Genomic DNA, 13,265 nt, shown 5'->3' on the forward strand with positions numbered 1-13,265 from the left:
TTGTATCTGTTGCATAACATTTAAATAAAGCTCCAAGATGTTTATAGTTTTTGACTACGTGTATTTTGGATGTAATTTGCTACAGACACTTCTTTTTGAGATAAAAATGAGTTTTAAAGTGCCAGCTTATCCAGATATTGTAAGCTGAGAGTTTTCCTTTTCCTAATTTACTTTATCAGCTGCTTTTACAACAATCTAGAATGGAAGGGAAAAGTACAATGTAGACAAAATAAGAATTATATTCATTAACTTATCAGTTGAAGACAGAACTGTTATTACAAGACTTGGATCAATTCCTAACCAAGACAGCAACCTAATATCTATTAAGTCATAATATCTTTGAGTCATAAAATACCCGGAGTTGGAAGGGACTCTTTCCACCAAAGTCTGACTCCTGGCCCTGCACAGGACTAGCCTGATGTCAGACCATGTGCCTGAGAGTGTTGTCGAAACACTTCTTGAGCTCTGTCAGGCTTGGTGTTGTAACCACTTCCCTGGGGAGCCTGTTCCAGTGCCCAACAGCCTCTGGGTGAAGAACCTTTTCCTAATGTCCAACCTAACCCCACAGACACAGTTTCAGACAAGGCCATTCCCTTGGGCCTTGTCACTCATCACCACAGAGAAGAGATCAGTGTCTGCCCCTCCTCTTCATGCAGCTGTAGACTGTGATGGGGCCTCTCCTCAGCCTCCTCTTCTCCAGGCTGAACAAGTGACCTCAGCCACTCCTCATAAGGCTTCCCCTCTACACCTTTTACTTGGGTTAAAGAAGTCTCAGTTGCTCTTCCAAGAACTGCTCACATTTACTGAGGCACATTTCTGTCTTAGGTAAGACCTATCAGTTCCCCATACAGTTTCTCTGAGTTTGGCTGTGGTGCTCCAGTTTTGAAAGAACCAGACAACTGCACATGTCCAGGGCTCTGAACTCAAACCCATCTCAGTGAAATTTATGTTAAATTGGGGTGTTCATCTGACATTGGTAGCAAGAAATACCATTGGTTTTGTTGTTTAACCAGTTAAACCAATTTGTTTAACAACCAATAGGCTCTAACTTGACTACTTTTGCCAATCCTTTTTCTTCTCTGTGCAAATTCAGCCAGGCCACTCAATCCCGCAGTTGCTCTGTAGATGTTTAAACTCACCTTTGCATAGTTTCAATTTATTTATGGTTTTAACAGTGGAAATTGTTCATGTCATTAAACTCTTTTGTGTTCATATCTGGTTGGAACTATGACAGACAGTACTAACACCAGGCTAGGTCTATGTTGTTTCAAATCCAGAAAGGAAGGAAACACACTGGGGTCACAGGAATACAAAGCAACACCATTTACAAGTCAGAAATAACAGGGAATAAATACTTGTAAGGTATACAAGTGTCCAGGTCTCAGAGAGCTTGAGACAGGTATTAGGCATATTTAGACTGCTGTGCCTTGAGGTTGCTAAAGACAGTCATTGCATTGAAACATGAAAAATCTTACTTTCCTGTAAAATTTCCTGCAGCCCAGGGAGTGCCAGATGCCTCACCAAGTCAGAGATAGTGCATGTGACTGTGTAAATGACTTAGGTTAATGCAAATAGCTGTGAGTCACACTAAAGGCTATCACATTGCCAAGACAAAAACATAGTAAAGCAGCACCTTCAACTTATTTGTTTGATGTTTGGTAATTTTAACTAAAAAAAAAAAATCATAATATACAGCATACAGCAAATCTCTATTTTCAAATAATAAAAATAACTTTTTCTTTTGTAAAATTTCTCTTTCTTTTTTGTTACCTCTTTTAATGCTACCTCAAAACAAAAAAACAAAACAAAAAAAAACAACAAAAAAAAAGGAAAAAAAAAAAAAACAAAACAAAAAACACCAAAAAAACCTAAATCCTCCCAAACCAGAAAGAAAACCATGAAAACCCCACAGAAGTACACAAAACCAAAACCAACACAAAACTAAAAATAACATTATGATCTAGACTGGAATGTTGAAAATTCTTTTAAAAATTTAAAATGTTTGTGGAATGCTATTCCTGGAAGAGGATAAGCTCTGTTTATATATAATTTCCACCTGTGCATGTTCTCCTGTTAATTAATTCTCATAATTTTAATTAATATATGGAACAGTGCAGCTGTAGCTCTCAAGATCCAATTTTAATTAAATATATTAGATGCAGCCATATTATGAAAGCTGCCGTATTGTGGTTAGTTCAAATGTATAAGCTTAAACCAATTAATTTGCTAAATGATTACCTAAATTTATCTAAATCTGCCAAAAATCTTCAAAGTGGATTACACTGTCCACACTACAGAATTTGTCATAAAGAAAAAAAAAATCCAGAGAAAATAAGAATGATAACAGAGTTAAGTTCAAGAAATATGAACAGGTAAGTTGTTTTGATCCACAGAGTCTTACTTTTGCTTATATACAAAGAATGGCTTTATTTGAAGACAGCAAGCATGAGCACAGTTCTCTAAACTTCTGATTGGGCAGCAGGGTGCTGGTGCTTCTACCAAAATATATTTGCATGAACTTGACTATTTTGTTAAAAAAAATCTTTACTCTTCTATGTAATCGGGGAAAGCTGCATCTGCTTCAATGGTGACCACATAATAATTACTCAAAGATTTGCTTTTTAATACTGAACAAGCTTAATTTGTGTACTAAAAGGTTCTCTCTAGCTGTAAAAGAAAATTTTCCTTAAATAGTGATATCTGTGTCTCAAAAGCTGAATGAAGTAATTCTCTGTTCTCTCTCATTCTCTGAGCTATTCTGTTAGGCTGTCTGTAAGCTCACAAATATATTTTGTCTATTTATATTTATAACATGGTTTTTATTACTATAAATATTGCAAAGTTTTTGATGTTTGTTTCTACATAGCCTTTTCCTCCCTATTAATTATTAGCCCACATGAAACTAATGAATTCTCTATCTCAAATAGGGCTTCATTATTTATATGCTTTGAAGTTCCCAAATGAAAACTTAATCACTGTATATAATCCATCCCTACACTGAGGATAACTCTTGCTATATTAATATATTCACAACAATCTAATTTATATTTACAGAAATCTACATTAAATAAATAAAATTATTCTGATTTTACAAACTATTTCCAGGCTTTGTTTCCTTCAGCTATTCAATATGAGACAGAAATCAGCTCAAACTCTTTTTTCATTTTTCATAAAAGGTTTCTACAGACTCCATAACATATGGAGAAAGAAAAATTACACTCCAGCATATACTTTACAATGTTTAATTCTATTACATATTGATAAGAATGTTTGGATTTGCTTTTCATTTAGTACTCGTGTACTTTCAATATCCCCATAACTCCTCTGCTCCTCCAGCTTCAGACTTTATGGATGATACATAAAACAACAGAACCCATCCAGGAAGCTGAACAAACTTTTTGAAACAAGATACTTTTCTGCTCTTTCAATGTCTCTCCTGCGTTTTTATAACCTGCCTTCCCTAATTCCTCTTCAGTCAATCAAAATGGAACTGTCATCAAAATGGAACTTCATCTGACAACTCATGAACCAAAACATGCCATTACGTTCTCACTTAAAAGTCTTAATTTGCTAGCTGAAAAGAGGCAAGAGGGAAGAGTGTTACACTCCTTAAAGCCATAGCTGGATGTTTCCAGAACAACAACAGCAATTACTGGCTGATGCATAGATGCATAGATACAGATGAGCCTCTGTTCCAGGAGAAGCATGAAATGAATGAAAACTAATTGCACTATATCAGCAAAGTAATATCTTTCCTTAGACTGGAAGTGCAAAATAAGAGGAGTATTTTCTTTTAATTGTGGTAAGAGTATATTTTACTTGGTAAAAAACAAAACAAAACCAAACCAAAAACTTGTATTTCCTTAGCAAAATCCATTTAGGGAACAAATATATTTTACATTACAAAAATAGCATTTGTATTGCAGAATCTAAATTCCCTGTTCTAGTCTGGAAACCTTTATAAGTTCTCAAAGATGTTGAGCAATTCTAGACAGAATTTATTTAAATCCTTCATTTTCATGACAACATGTAGTGAGCTATTAAATGTTTATGCACAGGATATAGAGAGCGCAAATCTACACCATCAGGATATGGTTTTGCTCTTAAATGCCTAACTTCAACACAACATAGTTATTTCATGGGTTATTGCACTCTCTGTGCAACTGGTAGCAGGGGAAGTATTGTGTGGCTAGTTCTGATTGACTCAGCAGGGATGAGGTACCCAAAGAAAGGCAGGATTTCAACTCACTGCAAAATTTAACAACTATGTGCCATACAAATCCAGCTCCCTCAGTTAAAAAGCACTCAGCAGGCAGCTAAAATCCTGCTGGGGGCCTAAGTACGTGATCTACAAATCTACTCCGTGTGTCAAAATCATAAAGAAAAGCAATAATGAAAACTGATACTGAAGGGCACTTCTTTTTGGTGGTCATGAAGCAGCACACAAAAAAATATACCCTCAACACCAGCCTGGTGCTGGTTATGGCTTGAGTCCACTTATGAAGGGGCAGCCTTCTGCAGCCTTCAAAAGGCTGTTCTGATGGTCGGACGGTTGGGGGTTTTTTTCACTGTCATGGTTTGACACTGGCCCAATGCCAGGCACCCAAGAAAGCTGCTCGTTCACGCTCTCCTACCACAGCTGGGCAGAGGAGAGGAAAAAAAACCCAACAATGAAAGGCTCATGAGCTGAGATAAGGACTGGGGGAAAACACTCCAGGGGCAAAACTGGCTCAGCTTAGAAGTACAAAGTGAATTTATTACTAATAGCGTCAGAGGAGGATTATGAGAAGCAAATTAAGCTCTAAAACCACCTTTTTTTCCCCCCACCCTCTCTCTCCTTCCTACCAACAGTGCAGGGAGACAAGGGAGCAGGAGTTTGGTCAGTTTATCACCTGAGGTTTTCTTCTGCTGCTCCAGGAGAGCAGTCCTTCCCCTGTGAAGCCGTGGGGTCCCTCATGGGATACAGCTCTCTGTGAACTTCTCCAGCATGGATCCACTCTCATGAGCAGCAGTCCTGCCAAAACTGCTGTGACATGGGTTACTCTTCCACGGGGGGCAGTCCTCCAAGGACAGGCTGTTGCAGCCTGGAACAAGAGCCCCCTCCCTCCACCAGGTCTCCCATTGGATCACAGCCTCCTCCAGGCATCTACTTGCTCTAGCTTGGGCACCTCCCCCATGGGCTGAGGGTGGATGTCTGCATTCCCCATGGACCCCCATGGGCTGTGGGTGGATCTCCAGGGCTGTGGGTGGATCTCTGCATCCCCCATGGATCCCCAGGGGCTGCAGGGGCACAGCTGCTTCACCATGGTCTCACCACAGCCTGCAGAGGAATTTCAGCTCTGGAGCCTGGAGCATCTCCTGCCCCTCCTTCTACACTGACCTTGGTGTCTCCATGTTTCCATCACATGCTCTCACTCCTCCTCTTCTCTCACTAGAAGTAAAACTGTGCACAATTTGTTCTGATTTTCTTCTTAAATATTTTATCACAGAGGCATTACCAACCTCTCTCCTTGGCCCAGTTTTGGCCAATAGCATGTCCATCTTCAGAGCCATGCAGGGTTGGCGCTGCTGGACATGGTGGAAGCTTCCAGCAGCTTCTCACAAAAGCCACCTCTGTGGACCCCCTGTGCTACCAAAAACCAGGCCATGCAAAACCAACACATTCACCCATGCCATGTGTCACTTATTTATGGATTATAGGAGTCTACAACTCTACAGGCAGACAGCCATGGAATATATATATGAAGTCAAAGTGTTCTACAAGAGGCTAAGTAAAGAATATATTACCAAAAGGATTAAGAGTGGGAATGTTTTATCTAAAAGAGGCTTTGTAGCAAAACTATTAGATCTACAGGAACTACTGCTGAAAGTTTTCAGATAAATCCATTAAAAAATGTTACTGTAAAAAGTACTGTCTCTCACATCAGCACTTTCTGATTCAAAGCCTAATTTTTCAGTACATTATGTCATTCCACAAGAACGGCAGTGAAAGTAATGAAGGCACACCTCAGTTATATTTGTAGAAATTAAAATTCTACAAATCAAAATTTTATAGCCATTTACCAAAGAGACACATGCATTTGCACATTTCACGGTGTAATACTAAGTTTGAAATCTGTATCACTGAATTATTCAAATATGAGAAATTCACATTTTAGGTTATACTCCTTTAGAGCAAGGATTTAACTTTTTTTCTGGAATGATATGAATTGTGCAATTTGGAGTCAAGGGAGACCTTAAAAATATAAAATACTAAGAGAATCACTTTCTTCCTCTGAATATACTGAAGTCCCCAAAAGAACTATAAGAGAACAACCATCAGAGTAAACACTAAGAAAGAAAAACTTTGAAGCCAACTCAAAACAGAGTAAAAAGACTTGGTATTTGAATCAATGTTATATTAAATCAGAAATTTCATCAAATTAATGGAGTTCTAAAATTAAAATTTTCTAAGTTCTAGAAAAATAATTTGAAACACATACTCCAAAATTTTGCTTTCTTATAATCCATGTATAGAATTAATATTGAAGCTGTTGCTCTTCTGTCTGACTTGAGCACATCAATCTGATTATGATATCATGTCTGCTGAAGTGCAAGGAAAATGCAAAACCAAAAGCTGAAAAGAAAAAAAAGGTGGACTATTATTCCAGGTAGAACAGAAGAACTATATTTAACACTATATGAAATACAGGCAAAATACATAAATATTTATTTTAAACTTTAGAACCCACCCCAACAAAAACCACTATTCTCAGTTTAGGACTAGCTCACCAGTTACAATAAAATAAAGGTAAAACAGGGCTGGTGCCCTGGTTTTGGCTGTGATAGAGATAGTTTTTTCTTAATAGCTGGTACAGTGCTGTGCTTTGGATTCAGTATGAGAATAATATTGAAAACATGATGTTTTGGTTGTTGCTAAGGTGTGCTTATTCTAAGTCAAGAAGTTTTTCAAGTTTCATATTCTGCTAGTGAGGAGCTTCGCAAAAAGTTGGGAAGGAACATTGCCAGGGAAGGTGGTCTGAACTGGCCAAAGAGATATTCCACACCATAGAATATCATACCCAGTATTGTATATGGGAGGAGTTAACCAGAAGGGCTATAGATTATAGTTGGGACTGGACTGGCATCACTCGGAAAGTAGCAGCTATGCATCACTTCTTTGCATTATTATTTGCATCAGACAGTTTCTCTCCCTTTTCTCTCTCTCTGTCCCTATTTTTATTATCATTTTCAGCAGCATTACTACTAAAATCACACTCCAGCATAGTATTTTACTTTGTTTCAATTATTAAACTGTTCTTATGTCAATCCACAAGTTCTGCAATTTTTTTTTTTTTTTAATTCCCCTCCCCATCCCTCTGGCATGAGGGGAAAGTGAGTGAGTGGCTGTGTGGTACTGAGTTGCTGCAGTTAATCCACAACAGTTGGGTCAGTCATCTTTCCAGTCTATGACCCTGTCCAACAATACATTGTATCAGGATAATTTAATTTTCAGACCCTGGTCTATCCTTAGCATTGCAGCAAGTGCAGTAAGGGTCACATTTTTTGCAGCTTTAAGATGGAGCATGCAGTGTGTCATGGCACCATGGCCTTATGACTCTTACCTCACTCTACCAGCCTCGCAGAAGATAGCAAGGTAATGGCATCTGCCTGAGATTTGACTTAAATTAAAGCTAGAAAGAACACTTAACAAATTTGTTGCACACCCACCACAAAACAAGTTCTCTAAAGTTGGTAAGACCCTATTCATACTGGCATGTGTATGCCAGGCAACAAACACACCATCTGTAATACAACACCAAGCATTTAAGTATGAGATTAAAAAGATAATTTCCCAGCTGCTCTTCCCTTCCAGATATTTGCATATAAAATTTACATAGATGATAAAGAAATTAGGTTTCTTGAGAAAGATAAATTTGCTTATTTACAAAGATTGGAGACTCAAATTACAGGAAATTCTTATCCTGGAGTTAATGTTCCTTCATAATGGTGTATATTCTGTAAAGTGAATAACACAAATTCACTGTAAAATATACTGTTGTTGATTTTAACTCAAATAGTAGATTAGGTATTTTGCACTAAAAAAAACCCCCAAACTAGACCTGAAATACACAGAGGGAAGAGGAGGTTGTTTTAGAATGCTTACCATCACAACACTGAATATCCTCAAGGCTTACCCGTATGCTATGAGTTTATATTATGTGGGCCAATTAACTTTTACACACTTTGACCCACTTTTGAACTATTAGTCTTCAGTATTCAGTACTCTGTGGCACTTCAGAGGTGTCAAAAGTCGCCATTTTTAACATTTTCTGTCTTATAACCTGTTACTGAAATACTAATTGATTTGGCAGTGTCCTGCTGTGTGTCTTTCACATAGTTCTAATTAATCCTATGTCCCAAAACACAGATTCTGGAGAAAGAATTCAGAACACTAATCTAGCTATGCATGTATCTATCTCTTCATCAAATTATTTTCCACCATACAATAATACTGTTATTCGTTATTGACTTTAAATAAAGACAAATTCAGTATTTTCCTCAGACTTAACTTGCATGTCATGGGACTAGATATTTTCTTAAAATAATGAGAAGGAGAGGAATTCAGCAAGAAGTGAATAAAGTAATGGATAGCTACATCACATTTGGGACTCCTTAGAAAAGAGTATGAGACAAAACACAGTGAAGCTAATACATCTACCATGTTTGTCATAGACCCCTAAGTTGCCTGAGAACTGAGTGGTGAAGTACTTCTAGAAACTTCTTATTTAACACAGAATTTGGGGGATTATGTTTTTTTTTAAAGCTATATAAAAACAAACAAAAAATGTAATGAAGCTGTCATGACTGTTTTTATAATTTAAGATTATGAAATTATGAATTTAATTTGAACGAAATTTTGTGGGAGATGGGAGGTGTCAAGGGATATCCCAGATTTTAATGACACAACAGACATTCAGAGAATATATACATCTATAATTAAAACATCAGCTCAAAATGCATCCATTCAAAGCATGTTGATTTACATAAAATTCTGGCTGATATTAAATTAAAAAAACCAAAAAACCCAACAAGCGATCTCTGTGTAAATAGATTTTTTTTTTCTTTTGTTTTTGTTCTATATTGGAAACAAGTTGTGCTCCTGTAGGTTTTTATTTTCTTCACTTTCAGTCTACAGTCTTTTTGTTCCCAGATCAAAAAGAATTCAGGGTAGGCTCATATAGATAAACACAAAATTTCTGATGAGGAGATCACTGGGGGTGAGAGGCTTATTTATACATATGTGTCAGAACCTTCATTAGAAAATCTAGCCCAAAACATTTGCAATATCACTACCAGCTTCTATAGAAATAGCTGTCAGTCACAAAACAAAACATTTTTGACTTCAAAGAAATCATTACAGTACACAAAAAAGGCCAAAGAAAAAATACTAATAAATTCAGCATGCCAGATATTATTTTTCTTTCAGCACAGTCAACTTTTCTTGTACAAAAGAAACTTTTGGCCTCACTGCCCCTTTGCAGACAAAGACTACCTTTGCTGTAGTAAAGCATACTAATTTGGCTTGTCTTCCTCCCAGAGATGTCACATTCTACAGTGAACTACTGAGGGCCTTCCTGAAACTCTAGTCAGAGTGGGGAAGTGTTCCAGGTGTATGTCTTCATTTTCAAGCAATCCTAATGGAATTGTCATGCTAAAACATAGCTTCAAATTTTCAAGAGATTTTGTATAAGCATGTTAAAAACTATGCTTTCTAATTCAGTGAGGAAAATGGAGTAGAACATAGACAATATATTCAAATACTGAAGGGGTGGGCTGTGGTATACATGCATGTACATTCCACATTTCAAATGTAATCACGCGTTTTCAAAACAGCATAAATTGATACAGAATTTCCAAAATCCCAAGATATTTCAGTACGTATCTATGGAAGTTTTGTTTGTGAAACATTTTGGGAATTCAATTATATATCTACCCAGACAGACTGTGAAACTGATGAGTAAGAGCCATACTTATTATTCTGTTTAGACATGTTTAAAGGGAATAACAAGCACATCTAAACATAATATTAAGTATATACACCACATGTTGAGAAACATACCTAGCTGTGTATAAAAGAGGGAGGGAAGAGGAGGAAAATAACATAAGGAACAAAAAGTTAAGATGGCTAAATGTTTGCATTTGCACACTTGTGGAGGTAGCTTCTCAGACAACAGGAGGGAAGTGGGTGGATACAAATGTCAGTCAAGGCCCAGGATAAAGTATAAAACAGCACAATCAAAACAGAGTAAGAGTATTAGGAGACCTTTGAATTTTAAGAAGAAAAGGCAGAGAAACAAAAGGCCAGTATTGAATAAGGCTTGTTAAAACTGGATAGGGCAACAGATCCATGGGTGGACAAGCAAAAGCATGTGAGCTACTTGTATGCCTACCCAACAGCTGAAAAGCCTGGAAGAGTGGCAGAATGGGCAGGACAGAGTCACCATGAAGAGTGACATAGAGAACAAGCAGTAGTAAGGGGCAGTGCCTTAGATGCTAATTTCTCTGAAAGATTCTGACTACAGGAACAGCTGCTTGTGCATTGAAGAGAGTGGTAGGAAGATCAGGAAGAGGTACAGGACTGGCATGTAAAGAAAAAGACAGCAAAATGAAAATGTAGCCTGAGACAAACAAGATGCTTTTTGGTACAGAACAAATGTAAACTCCTCTGAACCCCATACATAAAGATCCTCTGTCTATGGATGAGATCCATATTGCTTTGACTTGTTCTACCATAGGATTAAAACAAAGGTTCACATAGGGCACCCTCTATACCTTTCCCTTCCTTCTAGTACACACCACCTTCCTATCTGTATATCATCTTTTTTGTTCACCACAAAGCACTAAAAGCATCTTGAAAGAAAGGATGAAAAAATCGTTTGTGGAGTTCTTGCTAGCAGTATTTGTGACATCAAAAATATAAGAAATACTTATCCATCTAGTGTTACTGTTTGGGAATTTCCAACATAACTCAGCACTTCCACGTAACTATTACTTACTATGCCCAAGAGGACATTGTCACGGAAGAACTCATGTCCAGACACAGTAGACTAGAAACTTGATTTTGTGGAGTATATAAAACTCCATTTACAAAAGTTTTGGAGGCTTGACTTTTGCTGATTTGCACCATTGAAACCAATTGAACTTATTCTTCTGATCTGAATGAGTTTAAATCAACAGGTTTGTTTTTTACATTATAATTTGTAACACTGGAGATTATACAGTGTATACATAAACACAGGTACACATATCCACATATTTACACACAGACTGAATTACATGTAAATTAGCTGAATTTAAAACAATTCATCAGTGCAACCTATTTTTCATTAAATGTGAAGTACCCAAGCTTAATAAATTCCTTAAGTCAAGGAGGTCCATTCATGGTCTTACTTCAGTAAAGACAAGCACAGACAGGCCTTCAAACCTCTCTTTTCTTGTGAAGGTATTCCCTTAGTTTCAGCCATTCTGTTTTCCACTCCACTGAACCTTGCAGACATGCCCACTTACAAATAAACTTTACTTTAAAAAAATTTTAAAAATGCAGAATCTAGAAAGAGAGCTGACAGGAATAGTTACTATGTGGCTCATCTACACTAAAAGAAGACATATTTAACAAATAGACAACTGCACTTGCAGGGAAAATAATGTATTTTTTCCAAGAAAATCACTTAATCATGAATCTACAAATACTAGGCTACAAATAGCCTAGTTCTCATTTAGTTTGAGTAAATTATGTTCTTAGAAGTCAAATTCTATTAGAGAGAACTATTAAAGCATTTTTATGTAAACAATGAGTGCTCCATGCCACTGTAACATAGCCAATATCAGGAGGAGTTTCCTCCCTCTGGAAAACCATAAAACAATATAAGCAAAATTAGCATGATACAATATCAATAATTATCGCTTCTCTTATACAATACAAGAACATACTGAAAATAGTCCTAGAGCTAGAAACTGAACACACACAGGCACACACACACATACCCTTGCCAGCTTGCCCTGCATAAAAGCTTCTCCAGCTGTTTGAGTTTACAAAATTCTGTTGCATCTTTATATTAGAGGACTGGATTTCAATTTTTTCTTATGAAAAATTCAAATACATATTCTAAAGTGCTGTTAAGATCCAAGATCTTGCTTTTTTTTCTGTATACAGGACACCATTTTAGACAGCCTGACCTTCATCAAATTACTAAAGCTATACAGGTCATATAATGGTATGTAAATCAAACAAGGTTTGAAGACACTTGTCTCAGTGACAGCCTGCTCAAAGCAAGACTAGCTTTAAGGCTATATCGGGTAGCCTGAAGACTTGTATTGTCAGATTTCTTATACTCAGATATCTACAAAATTAATGATGGATCATTAAACCCCATGTTTTTAAATCCTTACATCACATTATCACAAAAGATGGGGAAGTTATGTAAGCATGAGAGTTGCAAAGGAACATCCTGCCCCTGTTTAAAACCTTGACATGCACCCCTAACAGAAGCAGAGATGTTGTGGGAGAGACTGGTGTGCTTCTTGCCAAGCAGTGCTACCTGCAGGCAGTGTGAGGCCTTGGCTCCTTTCAGAACTGAGTGATTACCAGAAGACAACACTGCCATAACTATGACCACCATTCTCATGCTTGCTTTTCAGCATGGTACACTTTCTTTAAGAATCTGCACAGATTCCTTTTCCTGCACAGATCTCTAATTCCCCTGACCTGCCACAATGCTCATGCCGGTTCTTCACAACACATGTCAAGAAACAGGCATGAAGTTCCAGGGCAGGACATTCTGCATGAGTCTTTCCACTGTACCAGCTATGCTAAGAAAACTGACAAGTAACTCAAGATACCCAGCCACTAGACCTCAAACAGTGACAACTTCCTTCTAAGAACTCACTTTAGCATCACTAACCATGTACCACCTCACAGGTCTCAAACTTATTTTATCAAAACTAGTCTGAACCAATTTTTTTTTTCAGTAAGTCTAATGCTTTTAAATCTCTGATAAGACATTTAATACAGTGATTAAAATATTCCCAACATTCTTTCTGAGCTCTTGTTTTCATCCAAATTCTTAAGCAGAAAAAACACTATACAGTAGAACAGTATTTTCAGGGCGCAAAATGTAAAGCTATACATCCTTTCTCCACAGTCTATGATCAATGGGGTTTTTGTCCTGACTTGTATCCTGAAGTGACTATTTTTGGTCATTTTCCTTTTTAATATGCTTGTT

Source organism: Vidua chalybeata, chromosome Z (assembly GCF_026979565.1).
Source record: "Vidua chalybeata isolate OUT-0048 chromosome Z, bVidCha1 merged haplotype, whole genome shotgun sequence".
Lineage (NCBI taxonomy): Eukaryota > Metazoa > Chordata > Aves > Passeriformes > Viduidae > Vidua > Vidua chalybeata.